This window comes from Cuculus canorus, chromosome 2 (assembly GCF_017976375.1).
Source record: "Cuculus canorus isolate bCucCan1 chromosome 2, bCucCan1.pri, whole genome shotgun sequence".
NCBI lineage: Eukaryota > Metazoa > Chordata > Aves > Cuculiformes > Cuculidae > Cuculus > Cuculus canorus.
In genome coordinates, this window is record NC_071402.1 from 136,113,790 (window position 1) to 136,126,430 (window position 12,641).

A 12,641-nucleotide genomic window follows, 5' to 3' on the forward strand; every position below is an offset into this window, starting at 1 on the left:
GTCAGCACTCCTTCAAAGCAACACATTCATTTAGGGTCCTAACACAGAATCCAGGAGATCACTGCGAATCTAAAATGACACAGATTCCTACAGCAAAATATGTTTTCTACACAATAACTCAAAAGTATTTTATGACATTTCTGAGAGAGAACTTTAGGAACCATTTAACTCTTTCAAGTCCAAGAGCTATGAATCCTGCTTGTCATGGTGCTAAGTTCCCAGAATCTCAAGAGTCATCATTACTAAGAATGAGCCATTCAGGGAACTGCAGTGACAAGGATCATTACTTTCACCTTACATATGCCAGAAAATGAGCAGAAATGCAACTGCTGCACTTCTGATAAAACATTTAATATACCCACTGGCAAAATTCTGACTCCGGCAGGGAAAAGGCTAAAGATACACTGGATCTAATCTAACATTAATTTAAACAAACACATAACTTAACTTGAAGAAATATTTTTAACTTTTGCCAGAACACCTCTGCTGAAATACTGAGCTGTTTTTCCCACTGCGTAGAAACTGTTTAATCATTTATATAAAGGCTGTGAATAACAAAATTTAATTATAGTAGGTTACTTACGGTCTGTATTTATGAAGATTATTCTTGACTTTAGTGTAATTACAATGAAACACAACCTTGTGCCACGATAATGATTTTAGGCTTCAAGATAAATAATCAGGCCAAAGAAAACAGAGAGAAAGACAGGAAAAAAAAAAAAAGCTTATTAAAAAAATCTAAACCAGACTGAGTTTGAATCATAGAATGGTTTGGGTTGGAAGGGACCTTTAAAGATCATCTAATTCTAACCCTCCTATCATGGGCAGGCACACTTTCTGCTAGATCAGGTTGCTCAAAGCCCAGTCCAACCCGACCTGAAACACTTCCAGGGACTGGGCATCCACAGCCTCTGTGGGCAACCTGTTCCAGGATCTTGCCTCTCTCATCACAGAAAATGTTTCTCATGTTCAATGCAAATCTACCTTCTTTCAGTTTAAAACCACTGCCCCTTCTCCTGTCACTACGGGTGTTGGTAAAAAGTCTGACTGTCTTTCTTGTGAAGCCCCCATTAAATATTGAAATGCAGCAACAAGGTCTCCCTGGAGCCTCTCCCTCTCTCAGCTGAACAACCTTAACTCTCTCAGCCTTTCCTCACAGGAGAGGTGTTCCATCCCTCTGACCACTTTCGTGGCCCTCCTCTAGACCTGCTCCAACAAGTCCATGACTTTCTGGCACTGGGAACCTCAGAGCTGGACACAGTGCTCCAGGTGGAGCGGTGGAGTCTTGCTATAGGAGAGAGGAGCAGAGAAGGAGAATCACCTCCCTCGACCTGCTGGCCATGCAGTTCTCCCTATCAAAATTACCAACACACCTAGTGACTGATGTAGAGACTAACAGAATATGAATGACTGCCATTCTCTGTAAAATACTACTACTGACCTTTCTTATGCAAGGTAAGGAACAGAGTAAAGAGAAACGCAAGTTACCAGAGTCCCTTAATGTGCAACATCCGACCCATTTGGCATCAAAATCGCACGAAATGGAACAGAGTATACAGGCTTAATGTTACAAAGATTTTCAAGAATCAATCTAAAAAACGTATTCTCTTTTACCCAAGAAGTAACTGAGAAGCTTCAGCTATTCACTTGAAGCTTCCACCGGAACTAACTGTACAGACACTGGCATCATAAAATAGCTACCAGTGCTGGATGGCTAGTGGCACTTCCTCTGTGATCACACTCAGGGGTCATGATGAAGCTAGCCAGAGAAGACAATAACAGCAGTTATGCCATTTCCCCTACCCTCTCACTATTCCTGTTGGCAACCAGATAAGGTAGTGGGAAAAGAGCAGCAGGAGTAACAAGCCTGGGTGGATTGCCTGGAGCAAGAAAAATGCAGGAAACAAGGTAAAACAGTTCGCAGCATACAGTGGGTGGAAAGTGAAAACAGAAAGGAAAAGGACACTACAAAACCTTCATCAATTGTTGTTCAAGCTAAATAAGGCAAAACTAGTAGGTGTTCACTCAAACTGAAGAAAATATTAGTAAAGCGCCCACACAAGTAGATTAATTGTGGTTGCCCTGAACAAATATTCCTTATTCTGGCATTTTATATTTCTAGGAAATTATCAAGACTGCACAAGCCTCTAACACTGATTTTTCCTTTCATTAAAACTTTCTCAAGCTGTATGTATCTACGCGACTTATCAATACAATGCTCCAGTCAGGACAGTGAAGTTTCCTTCAGAAACAAAGAGAAGCATAAACAAACAATTAATATAACTACCCTTTCTGACTTCCAAGTTTAAGAAAAACGTATGTTGCAATGTGCTTTAAAATTGATATTTATATTAAAAAAACTAAGCCATAAGGAAAAAAGCAGATTTGCTATGACAAAGAAAATAATTTTTAATGCCACTTTTCCTATGTTCTTTTCACAGCTAATATTGCTGAGAATTTTGGGAGTATCAGCCAGGGAGTTTTCTGCTCAGTTCTGCCCGGCATACAGTGCAGGTCACGTGCCCAAAGAATATTAGTGAACACAGATCTACCTTTTTTTAGTTGTTCTCTTAAAATCCCGGTTACATTTGCCTTTTACAGTCTTTCTTAAACAGTAAAACTTTCATTTTAAACCCGATTTTCTATAATATAAACTATCACATTCAGGTTACCAGATTCTTACATCTTGTGTCTGCTGGAACATTTCACTATTGCATCACTGTTTCAATTTCATATTACGCCTGAAAACAAAAAAATTCACTGTTCATGCAGAAATGTGCTGTAACAATAAAAGAGCATCTATGATCCAACAAATCCAATGGCATTAGTACTGATTAAGACTAACTAGTTTGCAGTAGGTTTTCATTTTAAGTTATTGCAATACCGTTGTAGAAACACAGGAATGGTTTTGTTTTATTGGTTTAGCATAGAGGGTACATCATACCACACTTCACTACCCAACCTATACAATCAAATTATCCTTCCTTTAGAAAATGTCTTTTAAATTTGTCCCCAATGCAGCAATTTAACAGCAACTCCCATGAGTTTCGATTAAGCAACAAGACTTCACTTTGGACATCATCCTACAGTGGTGCTAAAACCTGAGAGAATGTAGAGAAGCAGAGAAGGCGGCTGTTCAAAGGTTTCTGGGGCAAGATACAATCTCAGCCAAATCTGATGATCTGAAACTACTATATATCAAAGAAATGCGTGACTTAGGTAAACGGCTACCTCATACAGGAAAAGATGAGGATGTAGAGCAGCAGTATCTGGATGAAAAATACTGCCCCAAATAATGAAAAAAAAAATCAATTTTTCATGGACGAAAGAGAGCAAGCTTTTGGGTACTAAGAAATCAAGGATCCTCGACGACAGTAAGGGCTCCTATCCCCATGCTTGCCAAGATCAAGATTAAGTAATCAGAAAGGATCAGGATGGTGCTGAACTTCTAGCAGAATCTCAGATACCCGCTCCAGAGGAATCCTGTGGCTATAACTCCAGAATTTAAAAGACACCAAAGACATTCAGGAGTTGCATTCCTCAGTTTTATTTACCTTCTGCATGCTACAGAGAAACTGTTTTCCTACACTGCAACCTCAGAAATTGATAAAATCCATTATTTTTCCTGCTAGCAGTTAGTCCTAGATTACAGGAAGAATTACAAAAATATTAGACAAATTAGATTATTCCTATCTTGAAAGAATTATATCCTTAACTACAATACTATTCAAGACACTAGCTTAAGCAAGCTGAAGATAATTTTCATTATATATGCTCAAATGTTATTAACTAGATTACATCTTCAATTCTAACAATCTGTTACCACTTCTACTGTTTACATGTCAATGTTTTATTAATACAATTTACTGTGTGCTTTCATGAAACAGCATTTCATCTGGTTTGCAGTGAAATTTCCATTGGTTTTAGATTTCACAAATATGAAATCAAATAGATGATACCTAACTTCAGTTCTTTTAAAAGTTTGCTATCACCAAGAGCGAACCGTTTGTCTTTCTCACATTGCTTCCAAGGATTACAAACACAGTCACAATAATGGCCATACTGGATGAAACACTTTTCATCGAACTCCCTGTCCAGAGAGCTGCCAGCAGAGTGTACCAACAAAAAGGACAAAACCTGGGCAAGCGTGAACTAACATTTTTTTTTCCACAATATTCTCCCAGTCTTCAACAATTTACTATTTGATGATTCTTCGGCCAGAGGTGCTGTTTTCATATTAATAACCTGCAACCCACTTTTCCTCCACTAATTTGTTCGAAAACTCTGTGAACCTATGGAAAACTTTAACAGGCACAGCATGCTGAAATTTTGCAGTTTAACTATTCATTGTGAAGAAAAAACTGTTTTTAACCTGTCACTTGTTAAATTTCATTCTCACTGTCTGCAAGAACTGAGAGGTAGAGAGCAAAAAACATTTCCTATTTACACACAACACTCCACTTGTGATTTTAGAGATTTCTATTATATCACCTTTTACAGGTGACCATCTTTCTGTCACACCAATCTTTTGCTCTTTTCCAGATTGATTAACCCAAATTCTTAAGGAATGGATTCTACGCAACTTTTGAGAATCCTTTCTGCTTTTTCGGATCTGTTTCTAATGCCATGAGTGCCTTTTCGAGTTCGGCGAGGTGGAGCTGTGAACAACATGCAAAACGCATGGATTTACATGGTGGCAGCATGGTCTCTTTCAACATTTGGTTTACTTTTTGGACTGGTACTAAAGACTAGGCTGATTTTCTTTGGAGTTTTTATTATAAGCTCAAGATCTTGTTCCTGAGGGGTAATAATTAAGACAGTAATATTCTATATAATTTTTTCCCCCCACGTATGCGAATCTTTCGCCTTTAGCTATATTGAGTTTCACATGCTATTTACCACTGTGTCTCAAAATTCTTTTGCAGTCGACACTGTTTGTGGTGTTGTCTCAAGACTATCATCTCACATCTTTTCCACATCATTTAGCCTCACATCAAACAGCAGAAGTCCTAGGACTGATCTATCTCGGACTCTATTAGTAATCTTCAACTCCCGATAAAAACCCATTTCCTATCTTAAAACCAGTAACTCCTGCACGGAACAGACCTTTCCTCTTTCCCAAAGCTGTTTGGATTCTTTTAGACTTCTAAGCAAGGAATCACATGAAATGCCCTTTGAAAACCCAAGCAGATTACATCAAATGCATTTTCCCTGCTAACTTCTTCAAAGAACTTCAGGAAGTTGAGACTAGTGACTCTAGTTGAGTCTTGTGAGACTAGACTTTCTCACATGATGTTATGTTGACTATCCACATTTATCCACGTCTGCAAATTTTGTCCATTACTACATAATTTCTACTAATATTCCAGGAGCAGGCATCAGGCTTACGCATCTGCCGTTCTACAAGCCTGTCCTGGAATCTTTTAAAAATTGCATCATGTTAAGTCATCTCTCCAGTAATCTTGCACCAAGTTATCTCTTAATAGAGAGGTTAAACATGACAAAACACAGCTTTAATTATCAAAAAGGGTACTAAAGAAAACCATACCTCCACTAAGAAAATAACCTGTAACAGAGTTTCCACAGCTTTTCCACAAGATTCAATACAGACTGACAGTTCTGAGATCAGACCTACAAAATTAGACCCTGGCTCTCATCACCAAGCAAGCACATCTCACTTTGGCAAACGATACTTGATAAAGGGATGGTGTCTATGTTAATCTCCTTTTACCTTGCTTAATTTAGCCACAATGCAGCAAGTCTGTGAAACACATCTAGACTTTTTTACACTAAAATGGAGGAGTGATTTGCTGTCTTTTAAGAACGTTGAATTATTTCACACTTCCCTCATTTTCTGACGAAAGACCTCTCTCACTACAAGATGCTGAATTATCAAGTAAAAATTGTAGCCAGATGTTACAAAAGGGGGAGAAAAGCATAAGAAGTCTAGTGTGGTTTTTCTCCTACTCTGATAATGTTATGGTATCACATAAGCAAACCTTGTCTCTCTTATTCCTACCTACTTCATAGTGACAACAAATAAAAGGTAACTTGCCAAAAAAAATGCCCATCCCCCTACAGTTCACTCCCCTGTTCTCATGCTCTCTTGTAGCCTGTAAACATTGTCACCCTTATTACTATTCTTCTCCATTTCATGTTTGCTGGGGAAGGACAAGGAGATGCCTACTCACAGAGAACACTTCAATAGCAGAAGATACTTGCAAGATTTCACTGGATTTCCCAGTACGAAGCAGAAAATTCCTCTGTCCAGAAACAGATTTAAGCATTCGACATTAATTACACAGTCTACCAGTCAGGAATTACTTTACTTTTTATGCTTTAAACCAGAACACTGCAGTCTAAAAAAGAGAATAACTATAAAAAGATCTAAATTGTAATTTGACAGTTACGCTGAATTGCCAGAACTAAGCCATCTGAGGTACCAGATTTAAGCCTGTTCAATATCAGATTGCTAATGGTCATACAGTAATGCCCTCTCCTAGCAAAAGCCTTTGGCTTGCTATCAGGCAGCTGAGATCACCTCATGCCTTGTCCACTAATCCACCTTTGTGTACTGCTCAAGTTTTTGCAGGATGGTTTTCTTTTGGATGGAAAGCTGCTGCCTTATCTCTTTTTACAGGCTGTTACTGTGCCAGCAAGCCCGTATTCTCAAAAACGGCATTTACTAGACTTACATACGCTTTGTTTCTAACACTGCTTGCCCACAAGCCTGTCTAGTATTAAAATATATAAGGTGGAGTTACTGACGCTATTCCTTACATGACTGCTCCATATAGTGCCCAGAATCATAAGAAAAAAATGACTGACCGTGCTGCGAACACAGCTAGCTCACCAGTGGATCCAGTACTTCTGATTAGGTAAGGTGACTTTTAGGACCTCTGAATTCCTTATTTGCTGCTGCACTAGACAGAGAGGTCCTGCAGAACAGAAAGATCCAGGTCATCCTCCTGACTTGGGAGGTGTCAGTGACACCGCACAGGAGGTTCTTAGCCAGTGCTATTTCTGAACGCTGCTCACAAAGTCACAGAGGACGCCTGCACATGGGCTTTCCCCACTGTGGAGGTGCTGCTGTGACTAGGACACATGCTTCTTTCCTGCTACCTCCATAGCAGGGCACGTCTCTTCACATAACAGAAGACTTCTACTTCAATGCTTAACAAACAGTGGCAGTGACAACAGACACCCAGCCAAGACGGCTTGTGGCCATCTGAGACTACACAATCCAGCCTGCTTACATAAATGAGCAGGCTTATCGCGATTGGTCAAGTCACCGTGGCTCTCCTTCGGCTTGACAAGCCCCTTCACCTTCCTCTACCACGACTGGTAAAGCTATTCTTGAGCAGACTGACCTGTCACTGGGAAAAGCATTTGCTAAGTACAGGTAGAACTTGTATTTGGCTACCTGAAATTCAGGCAGAAATCCACTGGGTTAAGGTCCAAGAATACAGCTTATTACAAGAATAATCTCATTGACAGTTTCATTGCACACATCTGCAGGAGCAAACGCAAGCAGTGGTAGATGAGACAGAAGCTCAGCGAATCAACTGTATTAGTTTCAGCAGCTCAGAGCTGTGATGCTCAGGACTCTCTTGCTGACAGCTTTATGAAAACTTTGCCCCAGAGTCAATGTAACACATAGGTACTTATTTAAGAATAGTTCATCTTGCTTATAAAGTAAAAGACAGCACAAGAACAGCCTTAACCCCCCAAAAACAAGTGCATTTATTTTTCCCTAGACGACTTGTTCCTGTCTTGGGCTGTTCTCCTCCCCCAGCTCCAGTTCCCCCTGCTGCCCAGATCAGTGTGTGACCTCTACCAGATAGCCATTATGAAGCATGCTCTTAGCAAACTGGAGATCTGCCTTCATTACCTTTTCATGACACTAAAGTTGCTTGAGAAACTCAGACTGTAGTTTCTATAGTGGCTTTAATTCACAGTAGAGCTGATCTTGCCCTTCCTATTTCTGATATGCCCCTTCTGTTCATCCACATTCTGGCACTCTCCCTTGTTTTGTACTGGCACGTGCCTTTGTGACTGCACAGAGAAGCAGAATAGCTGTAACGTAGATCAGTTACCTCTTCTGGGTTTTCTTCCTGGACGCTGACAGTCCAAACAGCCAGAGCATGGCAGCAGTGATAGGGAGGCAGGATTATTTGTACCACTGCATACTGTAAAGAGGGAAAATACTTTCAAAACAGTGTTTGTTCAAACTGAAGTGCAGACAGAAGCAAAACCACCATCAATGAACAAACTACGCAAAGCCCACAGTTGTTTGGGTGCTGGAGGCAAGGCAGGATTACAGCAGCATCACTGCACTAGTTAAAGCCAAAACAGTTTTCAGGAAATTTCTCTTGTAGCCCAGCATTATTTTATCAGCTACGACTCTAACAGTGACAGTGCATTCAGAAGAGGATGGCAGATGCAGTGTGGACTGGAGGACATAGCTGGGTGGAGAGGGAAACTGCAGATCCAGAGCAGGAATGGGGCAAGTTACTGGTGAAAAGTGTTTGGTTTAGCGGTAGGAGGCCCAGTAGGACTCTGGTGAGAACAAACTCTACTAACCGTACAAAGCTTTTTGAACAAACACAGTCTTGAAGGGAAGGGTGGTGAGAAATAAATCTCACGTAACCCCACTTGCACATCAGGAAAAGGTGATGTTTAACAACAGACAGTCATACCTTCCTTCCCTCCTGTATCGCATATCCTGATGCGTCATACTTTATAATAGACTTAAAACTTGCCAGAAAACAATCCATACACCAGATTTTCGGTTGCAGGTGGATATGTAGTAACAACAATATTTTATCAATACGGTTGACATATTCCTTAGAGGATTTAAGTCTTAAGGTCTTCTGAAAATTTCAACAAGCACAGATAGCTTTGAAAATCTACCCTCGTGCCATTCTATGCACTCATATAACATCCTGCACAGCAAGAAGCACGTTCTAATTGCATTAAACTACTCTCTAAACGATTCAGAAGGGGGAAAAGAGCAATAGACAAGAAATGAGAGAAATGGAACAGTAATTGTACTGCAGTAAAAGTACGAAGGAACTCTGAAGCAAGCACCTAACAGCTTAAAGAATAGCCATGACTAACAATACATAAGAACAAAAAATACACCTCTATAAAGAGATAAAATAAATACAAAAGACTCCTTTTTCAAATGGTGGCTTGTATGAAAACATATCGTACTGCAACAGAAGGGCCTAAGGCTGGAACGTTAAAGGAATCAGGGATGCTGGAACCACCAACTCTAAAAGGCACATAATTCACCTATGTAATAGCTTGCTCGTTTTCAGGATGTAGTCAAGTGTCTGCGGAACATGGAAATCTTATTTCCTTAATCAATTAGAATGGCAAACTGTATTAAAAAAAAAGCAAAGCCCAAACCTTTGCATTTTACAACCTCATGTTCAATTGAATACATTTTGAAAACAGAATACTGCTCTTGGGTCTTCAGTTCTATGTGGCCAAATTTTGAAGTCGCTTCCATTTTTAAGAATGCAACACATTCAAATAGAAAGAGAAACAATTCTTTATCAGAAGCATCCTCAACTGTAGGGAACAGAGGCCATAACATTCAATTACTGAATCAGAACACTTCTTGGGTGCCCCCTGTTACAGCTGTTTGGATATAGCAGCTAAGTGGGCAGTTTGGAAAGGACAACAGGAATTAGACAAAGTTACAATAAGCAGACTCAGGCAGTACTGGGGAAAATTAAGTATACAATAGCTAAAGCAAGGCATGATTAGGGTGGACTGCCTGGCTTTAGGAATGTGAAAGGATTTATTTCCACAGTAAGCCATGGGTAGGCTGGTCTGGGAATATTATTTTTGTTCAAAGTTCATACTGAGGTTTTAAGTTTCAAAAAGAAACTTTTTTTTTTAACAACTCCATTTAGCACTAAGCCAGTCTACTTTGATCTGCATGTCATCATTACTTTGAAGGAACTAAGACATGCTGAAGACACCCAGAAAAGACTGTCTGGTTTTGCTAGAAATTGTATAATTCATACAGAAGTTATTCCCAGGAAACATGTGATTTGGAGGTTTCGGATTTCTTCCCTTGCACTCATGAGCAGATGCTAAAACTGAGAACCTTTGTATATTTGCAAAATAGCGAAGGACAGTTATTAGTAACTCCTCATGGCTACCCTGATACCACAACCTACAAAAGTCAATTTAATTCAGTGTAATTTTAAGGCTTGTGACTACTTTAGGGGAAACTTGACTCATTTTCTTCTTAGAAAACCACATGAAAAGAGAAGATTGATTTTTAAATCCTAGTTCTCCATACTGATTCCTCACTCATTGTCTATATAATAGGAATACATGGATAAAAAGAAGAAACAACAGGATTTCTGAATTCAGCTCAGCAAGAGTAACATAAAAGGTATTTCTATGAAATAAAGACCAAATCAACAGGCACTTCACATTGCCTTTACAGCAAAATTATGCGACTGTTTTATTCAAGTTTGCTTACTTTGCATTGTAATAACATCCAGGGTCACAGAGACTAAAATGTCCAAATTATCTCTTTCTAGTTAAATACTACATCAAAGTATTTTACACTAGAACATGCTTCCTGTCTAATTCCTATTTCAGATAAATTAATTTAACTTTCTATTCCTTCATCAAGTAAATAAGCATAAACTTCAGGCAGCTTGCTTATGAGAAAGTCTGGATTCATGACGTTGGGAAAAAACCCTCTAACCTTGACAAACAAATAAAACCAGAATAAGCCTGCATTACAACTCGTGTCACACATTTATTTCATTGCTTGCAAGAATGTACAAGAAATGAGGCCACTTCTGTATAGCAGGAAAAACGTTTAAAGTCATATCACAGACAGACCACTCCCTATGTTATTCAAAAATACAAAACTCAAGATTAGTCTATTTCATTATAGACGTGATAATTCAAAGCATTACACTTACTCACTTCAAATCTTTGACTATGCAGAAGTCTGATTAAAAAATAGGGCTTGAGCTGTATAGTAGAATTTACAGAAGATAATCATATTGTGCTCTTCTCCAAGCTCCACAGCCCTCTGCCACACACTTCAGCTGGGACAGAACCAGATGTATACAGGGGAGGGAGAAAACGGTTGGTTGTGCAACCGTATCATCTGACATGAAGCAAACAATCACACTGGAAGGAAACTCTGGAGGTCAACTGCTTCAATCCTCTACCCAGGGCAGTCTTCAAAGCTTTGAAGGCTGCTTAAGGCTGTTCTCTATTAAGTTCAGAGTATCTCCAATGACGGCGATCCCACGGCCTCTCTGGGCAACTTGTCCCAGTGTTTGACCACCCTCATGGTGTAAAACTTTCCTTAATGTCTAACTGAAACATCCCTTGCTGGAACAACTACTGTTGCCTCTAGCTCTTCAACCAGCTCCTCCAAGAAGAATCTGGTTCTGCCTTCTCTACCCTCCCACTAATTGAAAACATGATCCTCCCCCGAGTATCCTCTGAACACCAAGGACACCCAGCTCTTCCAGATTCTCTTTTTACAGCATGTGCTCCTGCCCCCTAATTATCTTGGCAGTCTTCCTGTAGACCTAGTCCTGTATCTTCGCATCTATACAGAGAAGTGCAAAACAAGACACTGTTTCAGAGGCAGTCACACAAATGTGAACTAGACAGAAATACTTACTTCTCTCCACTAGCTTCATTCTTGCGACATAAAGGCACATGGCCGACTCACATTCAACTTGGTGTCCACCTGGGAAGTGGCAATGAAGCTTCCTAGCCATAGATTCCATGGCTGTACTACTGCACAGGGTTATTCTGCTTCAATTTTCAGACTCATTGTTGAAGACTGCAAGGTTCTTGTCAGTCCATTTCTCCAGTCTGTTAAGGTCCCTCAGAAGAGCAGCCCTGCCCTCCAACACACACAACTTGGTGTCATCCACAAGCTTGCTGATGGTGCATTCCATCATTTCTCATCCAGGTATTTAAAGATGATTATAAATGCAAAAATGCACTAATTAACCTTACTGAATACTAATTATCATGTCCTGAAAGGGATAAAGGACTTCCAGGTAGTTTAATTCAAATTAATTAACAGGTTGGTAAATGGGACATTAAAAAGAACTTGTATTTCAACACACAAGACACCAAATAAAGAGTCTTTGGTATTTTTTCTTAATGGGCAGCTTGCACTTGGTGACTCATTGAAACAGCTTCAGTGAAAGATCTCTCTCCAGTACATGTTTCTAAATATTAAGAACTAAATACATGAAGTATCTGTGTCAATGACTCTCAAGAAGTCAGAGAAAAAGACCTACATTAAAAGCCATTGTATATTTGTATGGCAATAAACTACAGAGTTGTCAGTAAAGTCTCAGTACTGCAGGCTGCGTACCTCCATATATAACCTTTCAGAGAACACAAATAACTGAAGTTCTTTCATAAAGAACAAACACTTTATCTTAGAATTGTATGCAACTCATAATGCTGTACAGGGCTAGATTATTTGGTATTACAATTTTGTAGAACTATTTCTACAGAATAAATGTGTTGGATCATTGCTGAAGAACCACATGTTCTGCTACCATGAACCCTGCCTATGGAGCTGCATATCACGAATTGAGCTTTAAAATATCAAAATCCTC

The 12,641-nt window shown here is 39.5% G+C and overlaps 1 protein-coding gene across 5 annotated transcripts in view; it reads right to left on the minus strand.

Annotated features, from left to right (window-relative positions):
* Positions 1-12,641, minus strand: part of ANKIB1 (ankyrin repeat and IBR domain containing 1) — an 88,646-nt gene that overhangs the window by 67,763 nt on the left and 8,242 nt on the right. Inside the window, exons 2-3 of one of the 5 annotated variants that reach the window (XM_054060430.1) lie at positions 8,097-8,189; positions 6,829-6,938 (exon numbers count right to left, since the gene is read on the minus strand). The exons of 3 other annotated variants lie outside the window; for them this stretch is intronic. The gene's annotated coding sequence lies outside the window, so the exon portion shown is untranslated. The remainder of the gene's footprint in view (positions 1-6,828; positions 6,939-8,096; positions 8,190-12,641) is intronic. One more of the 5 variants, XM_054060429.1, reaches the window with a different exon arrangement.